This window comes from Natator depressus, chromosome 1 (assembly GCF_965152275.1).
Source record: "Natator depressus isolate rNatDep1 chromosome 1, rNatDep2.hap1, whole genome shotgun sequence".
Lineage (NCBI taxonomy): Eukaryota > Metazoa > Chordata > Testudines > Cheloniidae > Natator > Natator depressus.
Window position 1 is genome coordinate 144,839,424 of NC_134234.1, and position 15,753 is coordinate 144,855,176.

The 15,753-nt window shown below is 41.6% G+C and overlaps 1 protein-coding gene across 1 annotated transcript in view; it reads left to right on the plus strand.

Moving 5' to 3' along the window:
* The window catches only part of IL1RAPL1 (interleukin 1 receptor accessory protein like 1), a 1,125,084-nt gene that overhangs the window by 1,056,926 nt on the left and 52,405 nt on the right, over window positions 1-15,753 (plus strand). The window lies entirely within an intron of this gene.

Genomic DNA, 15,753 nt, shown 5'->3' on the forward strand with positions numbered 1-15,753 from the left:
GGCTCTGGTTCCTGGCATCTGACTCCTGCTCCACTCACTAGCCCTGGCTGCCCACACCCTTGCCATTACAATTTTCACAGACCTCCCTAACCTGTCAGTGACCAATGACCCAGTGGGGATATGGAAGAAGTTGAAATCCCATTGGCCAATGAACCCCACGGGGCATTAAATCTACAGGGGATGCTCATTTTCAAGCAGAGAACCATGTTCTGCAGACTTGGGTGATGCAATTCCTGGAAGAGAACCAAGCCCTCCACAAACAGGGCGCCCAGCTAGAAACAGGGAATGCAGCACTCCAAGCCATTTCCCACCAGCTGAACAGGCCCTACCATGCCCTTACCTGAACGTTTTGATGGGTACCATCAGCAATTGAGGGGATTCCCTACTCAGGGCTATCTACCCTTTGTGCTCGTTCCCTGGACCTATCCCACCGATTGGGCCAAGTTGAGAGTGGTGATCAGCCTATTAACTGTAGAAGCCTTGGACTGAATTTCCCCCTTGCTGGAACAAGGTCTCAGACTTGAAATCTCCTCACTGGTGGCTCAACTCTCCTTCTTAGGTAGAGTTGTTTATGGTGGGTTTTTTTTTCATTAATGTCATTGTAGAGCAAGGACCGGCAACCTTTGGCATGCAGCCCATCAGGGAAATCCACTGGCAGCTGGGATGGTTTGCTTACCTGCAGCATCTGCGGATTCAGCCAACCACAGCTCCCACTGGCCGCGGTTCGGCACTCCAGGCCAATGGGGGCTGTGGGAAGCGGCGGCCAGCACATTGCTTGGACCCGAACCTGTGGACGCTGCAGGTAAACAAACTGTCCCAGCCCGCCAGCAGATTTCCCAGATGGGCCGCATGCCAAAGGTTGCTGATCCCTGGTGTAGAGACTACATATGATGCATCCATATGATAACAAATATGGATTTAAAATCCATTGAGAACATATAATACAGATTAAGAATAATTGCGCAATCATTGTAATTATGTAATTGTAATTATGCAGTCGTTAGTCCCCAAGGAGAGGCATTGTGTATAATGTAAAGAACGCTCTATAATGTAAAGAACGCTCATTTTAAAATGTTTGTAATGATAGAAAATGTTTGCAGGGATGCCATTTAGGTGCCAAAGGACTGATGAGTAGGCGCTGTACTATGGTTTTCAAAAAGTCCATAACTGATTTATTACCCAATATTTCCTAAGAGCGTTTATGGATTAACCAGTCAACAAAATGCACGGTACAAAGTCTGAATTGTACATGTACACCATAGACCTAACACCATTTTATGCCTTAGGTTATGCAGCGAGTAAACATGCTCGCCTTCCAATTCCAGGGACCTGGATTTAAATCCTAGCTCTAGGTCACACCTGGAAATGAGTTTGGCAGTGTTATCCCAGTCCCAGTGTGGGTGTCTGTCCACATTAAAAAGCCATTTCACAAGTCAGTATGATTGTCAATCTGTGCTCAGGAGGGGCCTAGGACTGGGTTAGGAATGGGCCTGCAGTTCAGGATGGATCTGCAGAGCTATGTAGGCAAGCTATATTGTGCCTGGCTTTAATAATTAGATTTGTTAGTCTGACAACTTTGTGAACATTGAATTCACATAAACATTATTGTCAGTCACCTGGGAATTGATAACCCTGTTGTGTTCTGTATCTATATTTGTACAGTCATGTACCATTTTTCTCCCTCACTTTCTGAGAGAGTCAAAAACAAGATCACTATTATAATTTATTGTCACCTCTTAGAAGGGTTACATGAAAATTTTATTTTATTTTAAGCTGCTTTTAAAAAGCATCACAACCACCTGCTCTCCAAAACCTAGCCGAAATAAAACCAGTAACTTAAAGTCCTAGGGTGCTAGGTAAACCAACAAGTGCTAGGTGCACACTGCGAGTTAGGGATCTGATTCCCCAGCTTGCGTAGACCTACTCACAGTGGCTCGATGAGGGTTAATGTGAGTATAAATAGCAGGGTAGCCGAGGCAGAGTGGGCAGCAGCTGCATGGCTTAGCCATGTCGAGTACAAACCTGCCTCCTACTGGTGAGTACGTAATCAGCATGGCTAAGCCGTGCCACCCCTGCTGCTGTCCTTGCTACTTCAGCGACACTCCTATTTATACTCACACTACCTCTCGCTGAGATATCTCTAGTAGGTATATGTGAGCTGGGGGAGCACACCCCTAACTCGTAGTATAGACTTACCCTAATAATGAGGATAGATAGTATCCCTTCCTCACCTCAGGTTTTTGGTCTTCAGGACAATCAGTGGCATGGCCGCAGATGCTACAGCATGAAAATTATGTTGAATAGACCAGACGAAGAATAGAGAGATGGGGCTTTTGTCGAAAGCTTTGAAGAAGATAAATTGCTTACGTTTTAAGCCCTACAATTTTCCAAATCCTTCAAAGTCAGGTATATGTTTTCTTGATTTAAAATAAAAGAAAATAAATTTATTTGATGCTAATATTATTTCCAGGTGTTAGAAGGAAACTGCAGTGGGGAAGGGGATGAGCTGAGCTAACATCTCAAGGCAGTTCTACACTACTGCTTAAAGTCGATCTAACTTACACAGGCAACCCTGAGCGACACAAGTTACAGCGACCTAAGCGCTATAACGCTCTCCTGCCAGCATAAGAGACACTCTCCCACCAACATAGCTTCCTCCTCTCTCAGGGGGTGGAGTAATTTGCCAATGAGAGAGCTCTCTCCTGTCTGCATAGAGCATCTTCACCAGACGTGCTACAGCGGCACAGCTGCATTGGAGCATGGCAGTTTTAGCACTCAGTGTGTCAGACCACTCCTTTTACTGTACTGACTCTTTTTAAATGAAGTAATAAGCAGCAAACTTGCACATGTTAGCAGGATTCTTTTTGTTCAGAAGGGTGTGTGCACAATTGTCATACACTGAAGATATTTTCTAGTACAACTGCATACGGATGTGTAATTTCCACTCATGGGGGTTGGGTGGAGGGAAGTGTGCCAAAGATTGGCAGCAAAGTAGGAAGATCACTAGGAGACCACTGCCAGTGGGAACCTACTCCAAGTAAAAAGTACACCCTGAGGAATTACATAATTATGCTCCTATGCAATTTTACACGTAAAACATATGACCACGCATTGTCACATAATATTGCATAATATCCTTTAACAGAGAAAGACTGTGAAAAGTGTCAAATCACACTGAGGATCAAGGGAGCATTGATTGATTTTGGCAGAAACTGCCATGCCAAAGGTCCCACGTTGCAAATATACCAGAAAAAAAGAGAGTGGAAGATTTTCCTAGACAAGTATCTGAAGATGGCAGAAAACTATTTTGCAAAAAGTGCAATGGATCATCAGAGGAAATTGAAAATTGTAAACCGCCTGGCCAAATCACAGAAGCATTTAAAGAGAAAAACTGCATTACAGGGAGAGTCACAAAAAATGCAGTGTACACTTTCAACATGTTTCAACACAACCATAATGTGAGCTCTTGGATGTTGTCCATGACTAGGTCTTAACTTGTGCCATTGGAAATATATCGTTATCTAAAATGGACCATCCTTTCGTATTCGTTTCTAAACACTCGAGTCAAGAATGGTGGTGGAATTCCAGGAGGTTACCAACTTCAAGATACATATCATACAGATGTCTACAACACTGAGATAAATAAACTTAAGGAAAAAGTGAAGGATAAGTACGTGTTTGCCCGCAAGGGCTGGGGGGGAAGATACCAGCGAAAGGAGGACACTCAGGCCTAAGAATAGTAAACTATGCTTTACTGAAGGAAGGAAGGACTTACGTTCCAATCTGCGCGGGGAGCCCCTAGGACGTGCGGAGGGGCTGCAGGGGACTCTGGCCGTTTGGGACAACTGACCAGGCAGGACTCCGCCAGGGGGGAGTCCTCTGCAGCGCTATATTCTCCGCGCTTATCTCGGGGATACATGGGGTCAACAGCTGGTGACATTCTTATATGTACGATTTATGCTTTATTTATGCTTTAATAAATTTATGATTTATTTTAAAGAATCCTTATTGAGGTTACAGGGACAAACCATCCCGATGTGTAGAAATAATAGTAAATATGGAAGGCAACCAGCTTGGCTTCACTGTGAAATCCTTGCTGATCTTAAACACAAAAAAGAAGCTTACAAGAAGTGGAAGATTGGACAAATGACCAGGGAAGAGTATAAAAATATTGCTCGGATATGCAGGCGTGAAATCAGGAAGGCCAAATCACACCTGGAGTTGCAGCTAGCAAGAGATATTAAGAGTAACAAGAAGGGTTTCTTCAGGTATGTTAGCAACAAGAAGAAAGTCAAGGGAAGTGTGGGCCCCTTACTGAATGAGGGAGGCAACCTAGTGACAGAGGATGTGGAAAAAGCTAATGTACTCAATGCTTTTTTGCCTCTGTCTTCACGAACAAGTTCAGCTCCCAGACTACTGCACTGGGCAGCACAGCATGGGGAGGAGGTGACCAGCCCTCTCTGGAGAAAGAAGTGGTTCAGTACTATTTAGAAAAGCTGGACGAGCACAGGTCCATGGGGCCAGATGCGCTGCATCCGAGAGTGCTAAAGGAGTTGGCGAATGTGATTGCAGAGCCATTGGCCATTATCTTTGAAAACTCATGGCGATTGTGGGAGGTCCCACAATCTGGACTGGAAAAAGGCTAATGTAGTGCCCATCTTTAAAAAAGGGAAGAAGGAGGATCCTGGGAACTACAGGCCAGTCAGCCCCAGTCCCTGGAAAAATCATGGAGCAGGTCCTCAGGGAATTAATTCTGAAGCACTTAGAGGAGAGGAAAGTGATCAGGAATAGTCAGCATGGATTCACCAAGGGCAAGTCATGCCTGACTAATCTAATTGCCTTCTATGATGAGATAACTGGTTCTGTGGATGAAGGGAAAGCAGTGGACGTGTTGTTCCTTGACTTTAGCAAAGCTTTTGACACGGTCTCCCATTTGACATGGTCTCCCACAGTATTCTTGCAAGTAAGTTAAAGTAATATGGGCTGGATGAATGGACTATAAGGTGGATAGAAAGTTGGCTAGATTATCGGGCTCAACGGGTAGCGATCAATGGCCCCATGTCTAGTTGGCAGACGGTATCAAGTGGAGTGCCCCAAGGGTCGGTCCTCGGGCCGGTTTTGTTCAATATCTTCATAAATGATCTGGAGGATGGTGTGGATTGCATCCTCAGCAAGTTTGCAGATAACACTAAACTGGGAGGAGAGGTAGATACGCTGGAGGGTAGGGATAGGATACAGAGGGCCCTAGACAAATTAGAGGATTGGGCCAAAAGAAATCTGATGAGGTTCAACAAAGACAAGTGCAGAATCCTGCACTTAGGATGGAAGAATCCCATGCACCGTTACAGACTAGGGACCGAATGACTAGGCAGCAGTTCTGCAGAAAAGGACCTAGGGGTTACAGCGGACGAGAAGCTAGATATGAGTCAACAGTGTGCCCTTGTTGCCAAGAAGGCCAATGGCATTTTGGGATGTATAAGTAGGGGCATTGCCAGCAGATCGTTCCCCTCTATTTGACATTGGTGAGGCCTCATCTGGAGTACTGTGTCCAGTTTTGGGCCCCATGCTACAAGAATGATGTGGAAAAATTGGAAAGAGTCCAGCGGAGGGCAACAAAAATGATTAGGGGACTGGAACACATGACTTATGAGGAGAGGCTGAGGGAAGTGGGATTGTTTAGTCTGCGGAAGAGAAGAATGAGGGGGGATTTGATAGCTGCTTTCAACTACCTGAAAGGGGGTTCCAAAGAGGATGGATCTAGACTGTTCTCGGTGGTAGCTGATGACAGAACAAGGAGTAATGGTTTCAAGTTGCAGTGAGGGAGGTTTAGGTTGGATATTAGGAAAAACTTTTTCACTAGGAGGGTGGTGAAACACTGGAATTCTTTACCTAGGGAGGTGGTGGTATCTCCTTCCTTAGAAGTTTTTAAGGTCAGGCTTGACAAAGCCCTGGCTGGGATGATTTAGTTGGGGATTAGTCCTGCTTTGAGCAGAGGGTTGGACTAGATGACCTCCTGAGGTCCCTTCCAACCCTGATATTCTATGATTCTATGATCCTAAGGGTACATCTACACTGGAATAAAAGACCTACAGCATGGCCATGATTGGGCTTGCAAGACTCGGGCTGCAGGGCTAAACATTGCTGTGTAGGCGTTTGGGCTCGGGCTGGAGCCCAGGCTGTGGGATCCTCCTCCCCTCATGGGGTCTTAGGTCTCGGGCTTCAGCTGAAGCCTGAATGTCTACATAGCAATTTTACAGCCCCACAGCCCAAACCCTGCAAACCCTTCTCAGCTGACCCTGGCCAGGGTTATTTAATTGTGTAGACATACCCTTAGCCTTTCCTCTGCATTTCACCCCTGGCTAATTTAGGTGTCTCTCTGCTCAGCTTGCTGGCTTCTGAGGATCCCTTCCTTAGGCACCTAACGCTCGCCATGCACTCTATGGGAAGAGAGGGAGCCTAACTGAGGACTGAGAATTCTATTGGGCGGCAGGGTGCCTCGGGTTGCAACACTCAGTATTACAGTGCCCGAGTAGCTCCGTGATTCAGAGCCCAGGTCTGTAGCTCTGTTGTTGGATCACAGCCATTTTTCAGAAATCCAAGTAGTTTTAGCTACTAGTGTGTTTCAGATAAATGCATCTAACTCAGGAATAATTGAATTACATTTCTTTTTGTTTGTTTAATCAAACATAACTGAAGACCGTAGAAACATACCAAGAGCTTCCCAATCCAGAGCCAGTTCAGGGCTTCTTTAAACCACACCAGGCTGCCTATAGCCCCAGGAGAGGAACCATTCTGGAACCAAACCAGGGATTGCCAGAACATAGTGACATTCCATTCATCCATGCCTGCCCCCAGTCCCTTGCTCTGGAAGCAAGGAGGGGAAGTGCCATAGTGCTGTCATATTTACACTTTGCCACTTGCAGAGTTCCTTACACAAGGAGAATCTGGAGGATGCTGGTTAAACTTGCTATCTGACTGCTTTGTGCTCCTAGAGTGGTGCAAAGAAGCTCTATTATCAGGGGCAATCAGAGACAGTACGTTTTGTGTTTGTTTGTTTGTTTTTTAATCTGGAAAATGCAAAGAAACACGTCTGAAATGGTCACATTTAGAAAGCTCGCAATTTTTTTACAATCCTTTTCTTCAAACTTAGACTCTTAACTGTCAGTATGGCTACTAAGCAAGCAAAAGCTGGAATTCAGGCCCATACATGGTTCTGAGTTGTGAGTGTAAATGTTCTGAATAAATTGGCTTGCTGCCCGCTATAGCCATCATAAAAACAGATGATACAGAATTCTGAGAGTTCCCTAGCATGGAAAATGTAAAATAAAATAACTGTGTGGTGTTATACAGCATGTTAAGTACCAGCTGACAGCAGTCCAATCTTCGGGTAGATGTGGTAATCAGCACTGTCACCTGCAGCACACTAGCTCACTTTCTACAATTGTATTGGCTAAAATATGTGAAATAGAACTAGTGACCTCTGATGATCTTAATTGCTCCAGATTGGGGATATCATAGCTAACACACTACTTCACTGAAGAAATTCATAGGTATTTTCCCTAGACTCTCTGAATCTCTTTTCTACTTCATGAGTCACCCCTCTCTTCCCACAACTATAGTCAACCCTATAAATGCCAGGGAAGCTTCTGGGTCCTTTCCCTCTCTCCTGTTGACTGTGTGTTCTAAAGAGATATTTCACCATAGTGAATGATATTTAATCAAATGTAAAGACTGACTCTCCAAAGGGTATTTCCAACATGAGAAATCCCATAGCAAAGACCTTGCGGTGACCTTTGATAGAATGATCATAGTTTGAATTTGGTATTTTCCTTACATTTATAGGCCCATAATCAATGAGAACATCAAAGATCAAGATTTTAGCACAAATGTTAAATGGAAAATAATTGTATCAGCACTCACCCCGTTATAAGCTTCTCTATTACATCAGATAAAAAACTGAAGAGTTTCAGCACACCTACTGAAGTAAATGCAAGCTATTAACATGTAGTACCACATACCAGATGAATAAGAGTTAGTTATATAGATCATCATTCTATGCCAGATATGCCAACCATGGTGTTTTTGTCTGGCCTGATTAGTGTATCCAAATTCTGATATTAATACTGAAGTTTACATGGTAATAATATAAGTGCTAGCATTAAGTATTTGTTATTTTAGTAGATGAGATGAGCAAGGACAGGGTGGAAGCAAAGGTCACAAGGTAGAGGAAATTGAGAGGTGCTGAAAGGAAGGAAAACCAGATGGATGAAAGGGAGAGACATGCAAAGGTAAGAGGAACAGAAACTGAGAAAGGAAGATTTGGATGGAAGAAATACATAGTGCAGAGAAATAGCAGTGGTCCTAAAGACTAACTTATTTGCTTACTGAATGGTGCTGAATAAATATTAGAGGTGGTCTAAATTTTTCCATCAAAGCTTTTTTTATATAGAAAATTGAGTTTTCAACTAAATTACTATTTTTCCCCCAAAAGCTTCTGCTTTCTGTGAAAAATGTTGCATTTTCATTAAAAAAAAAACAAACCCCGAAACTGAAAGTTGGGGTTTTAAAGTTATTGGTTTTTCAACAAAAATTTTCCACAGGAAAAATAAGTCATTTTCCAACCAATCTTAATTAATAATAACTAAAACTTTTGTTAATATTTAAAAGTCACATTCTACCCCAATCACCCACTGATATTAGTTGGAGATCTGCTGTGGATCAAGAGTAGTATGTATTTCTAAATGTATATTCTGACCCAGGAAAATTAATTAAATATGAAATTCAACCCTCTCCACAAATGAGTTTAATATCCTAGGCTATGCACTGTTCAAAATTGTGGACAGGTGTTTTAGTTCAGAGACATGAATGTGTAATGGCATTCAGCCACTTTATGGCTTGCATAAAATTGTTTAATCATAATACCTAACACTTACATCTTCAGTCTGTTGACCTCGTTAATCTTCAGAGGTAAGTACATATTTTTATACCATTTTCTGGATACAGGAAACTGAGACACAGTAGTCTAGTGACTTCCCAAGACCTCCCAAAAAGTCAGCTGGAGAACTAGGACTGGCATTTAGGTGTTCCCAGGCCCTAGTGTTATGCTTAGTGCATAATAATTGCCAATATTTAGCAGTGTGATATAACTTGACATATGAAGAGAACACCACGATATTTAACAATTTGTAATGGTGGAAGCTGCAGATCACAAAATATGTGTGCAAACTGCAGAGCAGCATAGTAGTAGGTTTAGGCAAGCAGGGAGTTAGCATTTCTACAGAGAGTCTTCCTCTGAAGGAATAAACATAAATCATTAAAAATATGATTAAACTCCGTGTCTGTAAATGCTGGCATGGATTACAACAGCTTAAAACAACCTGTCTGCCAATCTCCTTGGAATATGAGACTTCTTTGGAAATCGGTGCAGTATCGCCCTGCCTGCTCTGCTTCTGAGAGATTTTGTCAAGACAGACAGGTCCAATCTGTGTGGCTTAGGTTTGTCATGAGTTGCCACCGAGCTTAGCATCTGTGAATGTAGTGGTGTTGCAGCCCTCATTTTGGAAGTCTGATAATTTTATCAGTGTCAAGGAAACCATATTTTTTTTAAAAAAAACACACAGGGTAGGGATCTGAGTTTGTGCATGTGAGTGAAAAAGAGCAAGAATGAGCTTTTGGTCCTGTCTACCTTGACCGGGTAACTTTTATAATTTGACATTCTAGTGGTACCTATACAAATAAACATAAAGCTTGCCTTTGCATCTGTGCATCATGTTGTGCCATTTGCAACATACAATTACAAGATACTAATATTCCAGTACCACTTAGAATTTCCACTGGCTTACCCCTCACCGTTATAAAGTATCAGGGGGTAGCCGTGTTAGTCTACATCCAAAAATCAACAAGGAGTCCGGTGGCACCTCAAAGAGTAACAGATTTATCTGGGCATAAGCTTTCATGGATAAAAACCCCACTTCTTCAGATGCATCATTATTAGATGCTGGGCATGGCTGTCTAACATGTCAGCTGTGCAACATACCTCTGAGGTTTCCGTTAAGATATCTTCAAATTATCATTGCTTCCTACAGAAGTGGTTGTCCTTCAGTCTATCAAATCAAAGGGTAACGTGAATGCCATTACACTGTATTCCAGCATGTATGACTAATGGTGCAAATGTAATTTAAACTGCCCGTACAAGATGACATTTTACTCAAGCACAAAACATTCACTAGTTGCTAATTGCAACTAGCAGGTTCTGTGGATGCTGATGTTTTTAATTAGAGCTTATACTCTGGGCAATTTCTCCTGATTAAACAAAAGGTTTTGTTGTTAAAAAAAGACAGACAGTGTCCTCTAGTGGAGAGGAGCTACTCTAGCAGCAGCTTGAAAATGTCCAAAACATTGCTAATTGGAGAAATATAGTACTTAAAATTAAGTGTTGTCTCTGCTGATGGGATTTGCCAATTTGAAATTAATACATTTTGTTGAAGGCTCTTCCTCACATTCTGGCCTTTTAGAAAGTGTGCTGAATAACAAGGATTGTTCCCATTTTAGATCGCAAAAAGTTTTTGATCAATTTCAAAGTGCCTCATACTGAACCCAGTTGGTTAGAGCTGACCATGCATCTTTATCACAAGAAGCTGAAGAAGCATTTAGTGCAATTTATTCTTGCTTTTACAGAAAGTAAGCAAGAACATATTCATCTTCAGAACTAAAGACGAGGCAGACAAATACAGTTGATGTTTGCTGCTTTGTAGGTGATCTCTTAAATTTTTTTATTTTATTCTTCTTTGAACATAAAGAAAAGACTTGTACTGAAAGGCACAAAACATTCGTGTATTATGTGAACTGGAGACAGCAGGCCCATGTTCCCTGGATGTACTGTTATTGATGAGACACCAGAGAAGCAGGCAGTTCGGGGGGTGGGGCGGGCTCAGGCTGGAAGAAACTCAGCCACGTGGACAGAGCAATGCTTAGGGTTTTATAAAGTTCCTTTTGTTCAACTTAATCTGCATTCAGCCTCACTCTTTGCCATTGAAACAATTCAGTTTTTTTTTCCTTTTGTCTGCCCTTTCTAGAGTCGATTTGCTGCTCATGTAGCAGTCTCACTTTGATAATTCTCATCTCGTATTTTGGGCCCTTTCCAGTGGAGCACACAGAGTAAAACCATTACTGAGGACCCACGTGGAGACAGCTATTATCTTGAGATTTCATGACATGCTGCAGCAAAACAGAGAGAGAGAGAGAGAGGTGGATGCCCTTGTTAGCAAATTTAAACATGGATTTCAACTCTGTAAAAGGATAGACTGTAAAACAGTAATAATCCTGCATTGACAAGAAAATTAAAGATGGCAGCATTCAAAGTAACTGTAACATGCCCACTCATTGTCAGATGTGCACTGTTATCAATCCAGTCTTAGTAGTTGTTCAAAGCTTTACAAAAATTATCATTTATTAAAGTAATTGCTTCAGAGTAACCGTGAATGGCCTAGAATTACCACCTCTAAGGTTGTTTTCTACATTGGCTAAAGGGAAAGCATCTTCTAGAGTTAGTTTATTTACTTAGATTTGCAAACATGCTCCTCTAATAATCAATTATGCTTAACAAAAATTTTTAAAAATACCAATTATTAAAGCCAAAAGTCCATAAAGACCATTCTACGCTCCTGACAAACTGTTCCCCATCCTCTTTCTCCAAATTCCTACTCCTACAGAAAAAAAGCCAACAGCCCTGTAGCATGCCATGAAGATGATTAAATCTGGTAGAGGAGCAACCATGGAGGGGGCAATGGGCGAGATATATCCTTACAACATTGTTTACTATCCTCTTGATATCCTCCTCAGTGAGGCTGCAGGATCCCCACTCCATCCCCCAACTGTCACCAATTTTATAGTATGTCCACCCCTATGAAATTCAGATTCTGGCAGAGCAAAGGGAGGAAAATAGACTATATGAGAGTCAAGGACCCCTCAGTGAAATTGTCCAACTGACAGTTTCCCACCCCTTCTAATTAGCTGTTAGTGCAAGGGAATAAGCAAGGTCTTTAGCTGTGGTAACTGGTCACAAGGATCCTGCTAATCACCTTTCCAATGGATTTATTTTGAAGCTCAGCTATAATAGAAAGAATAGATGAATTTACAGCTGAACACCTGATATATTAATGGCCCTTGTTCAACAGCAGTAATCTGCACAGTATTACTAAGGGACAGTACATCCTTCCTCGTTTATTTTCCATATGTAAATATATCATGTTGAATAGGAACTTTAAATTCTGTGTCTAAAAGCATACTTAAATATTTTATGCATCGGGGAAAAAAATCCCTCACAATTTAGTCAGGGAAAAGCCTCAGTCTTTTAAACTTTTGCTTTTCTAACGCATTTTTATCTTAACAAAATACAGTGTTTAATGTCTGTGAGTTGATATTTATTTAATATGCACTAATACATGGCTTAGAGCCCAATGAGTACAAAAATCAGTTCAGCAGGTTTCTGCTAGCTGTAGGAGCTCAGCACCCCTGTGGATCCTAACCTTGATGCTTCAGGAGTAAATTGGCCAGCAGCCAAACTACCTTAGGCTGTGATCTTCTCAGATCTAATAAACTAAAAAGTATTGGACTGGGCTTGTACTTAGTAGGAAAGCGCCAGGAAAAACCCAAGGTGCTGGAGTGATGGTGATTCAGTAGGTAGCCCTCTCCATTTTAAGACAAAGTTGGGTAATGCCATAGTGGTACTTATTATCTGCTAAAGGAAACATATTTTGGGTTAGACAAACAACTGAGGTGCCTTCTTCCACTTGAGAGCAATAAAAATCCAGTGGCTGTATGTGAATGAGTAGGAGGCATTCTCTTGTCACAATTACCACACAAATGTTTTTATCATAATTGTATTGTCAGGGATTACCCTGGTTTTACTCCATCTCTGTCTTTCCCCTTGCCAAAACTTCCTGCCAAAGCTCTGCTAGGACAATTTTGGGGCAGCTGGTCCTCTCTGACCCTCTGTTGGGACTGATAGTCAACAGTTAATTTTACCTTGTACTTCCTAGGAATTGAAATCAGGTACATAAAGTACTCTTAGAGAAAGCAAAAGTCTATTTCCTAGAAAACTAAACAAAGTCAAGGTTAGTGACATGGAACAAGAAATGTGACAACTGAGGTATCCTGCAGAAAATAAAAGGTCATTTGTATGAACCTGCTTCAGAATTGCTGTGAAAAGCTACGCGTGATGCCTAAACTCATCAAGAAAGTTTAATTACAAAGATATAGCCTGAAAGCTTACCAAGTTGTACTCTGTATTTGACCTACATTAGCTGAGCTTCTAATTCAACTCTCAACTCATTCCACTCAAATTATTTTGGGATTTGGAAAATCTAAACCCCTTGCCTGCTGCAGAGCTGTGTTCCATGGGGTCGCCCTGAGGTTACCAAAATTCTTCCATTATTCAGGAATCCCATGTCTTGCTTTCTGGTTATTAGATTAACCTTCTCCTCTTCCCTGTGCCAACTATTTGGAAACTCATGCCGACTTGATACTCACTTTTAGCAATACCACCCATGACAACATATGTCAGGGAATTTCTCTGAGTATGATTAGGAGGATGTGGTCTGTGACGCATGCTGTTGCTACCTTGCACTGAGTGAAGGTAAGCTTTCACAGAATGACCAATGATAATCCACTTGCGAAACAGCTGAAGGAAGGTAATAAGTGACTCTTGCCTTTAAAAATGTAAACATTCATTGCAAGGTTTTATGCTTTGTAGGTCTGTGAATAGGTCAGCAGGGGTGGAAGCCAGATGTTTTCCTGGAAAACTGCGAATAAATTCCAATAAATAAGACTCTTATTAAATAATTATCCATCTGGCTATCATACAGTTGTGACACAGAGGCCCATTGGTGGTTGACTATTCTGTCAGCAACTCTTAACAAGCCTGATAAACTCACTACAACTAACATATGGCTGTCATGATATTCACCTATAAAGAATGTTGTGTGAGGTATCAAATTAAAGCCAGTAACACTCTGGTCATTGCTATCATTGTGAAATGTGTGTATTAACTGCTATATGAGGAATTATGGATACTTACTAATATTAAGCTTTAAACACCAAACGCAGATAGAATCAAGTTTCCTTCCAGACAGGAGGGAGCATAGTTATCTCCCCACCTCTAATGTAAACTTAGTGTTGTGAGTCAAGTTCAATAGGAGTTACATTTGCTAGTAAAGTGAACAGAAAAAACAAATTAACGGGGGATGTGAAAATAGCATGGTGATGGCACACTGGAGACCCAGTGATAGGGGGAGGAGGATCTTATCTAGTGCACTTCAAAGTACACTTCAAAAGGATCCATTTCAAAGGTTGATAGACTATAAGAAGGGAAAAGAACCCCTTTGTTATCTACCAGTGAGGGAGCAAAAAGGACTGTGCTTTTTGCATTCATTAAAGTTGGATCCTGGCCCGTGGGGCTGCTCATGCTGAGAGTTTGCTTTAGGTGATAAACTTATCTTAGACAGGTTTAAGCCTGCTAAAATGATTAGTCTATTGTTTTATTTGTAACCATTGCTGTTTCCATTATTCTTACACCATACTCACTTGAATCTGTGACTCTCCCTTCTTAGTTAATAAACTTATTCCCTTTTTACTATATATTCATATAAGTGTCACTTTGGAGACAGCAAACTTGGCAATTTCTGTGAGGCTGGATATTACAGGGGAATGCATTTCAAGGGCCCTTGGGATTGGGGTGCGCCTAAAGTTAACCTGCAAGCTAAAGTACAGGTTAGAAAAGTTTCTGAGAAGATTGTCAGGTGGCTAACAGACTGGAGTGACAGGGAGCTGATACCCAGTTTAATACCAGCAAATCTCTCTCACTGAGGCAGGTGGGTAACAAAGGTGATACATAATCCTGGATGCCCCGCAAAAGCATCACAACAGTATCCTGCAGTTGTTTCCAAAGGAAAATGGAAATAAGTTGTGCAAACGTTTGTTCATTTCATGTGTTCTCTAAGGACCAGATCCTCTCCACCAACTCACACTGAGTAATACCTTACTCTGCAAGTAGGCCAACTGATTTCATCTCTATTTGTAGCTCCATTACAGACACTGTGGTAGTCTGCTAGTCTTTAGAGACCCAAGACTAAAAATTGAAAACGTAGATTGAAGATAAGTTTGGTGATCTTGATTTAGGGCCAGTCCCAAAGAATCATAATACTCCCCTCATGCAAGAAAGAACAGGCCCTTACTCCTGAAACCACCACATAATTCTAGATAAATAGTCACTACCAGGGAAAAGAGCACACAATCGTTCAGAAGAGTTGACACAGGTTAAGACCAAGGTGCATTTACAGAGGTAAATGGGAACAATGAACACTGTACCTTTGTGCAGTATGTCTAACTGTAGCCAGCGTTATCAATTAGTCACTCTCACATGAACAGTATATATGTGAAGTATCGCTTTCTCTGTGTGCAAAATTAAAACAAACTGAATTAATGCAATGTAAAGTTGCACAATCAAATCAAACCAAATCAAATCAGAAACTATACACATTAAGGTTCTTGCAGTAACATTAAATTAGTAACATTGCACGTTGTATTCCTGTTTTCCTTGTGTGGATTTCTGTTCGTATTTTAAAATATGGCTCACAAAATATGGAATAAGTACACAAATATATTATTCATTACACTTGACGTTCACGACTCAGTGAAGTGGCTGGGGTTGGGAATGTGAATCATATCTTTGGCTTCCACATAATGATTGCCTAC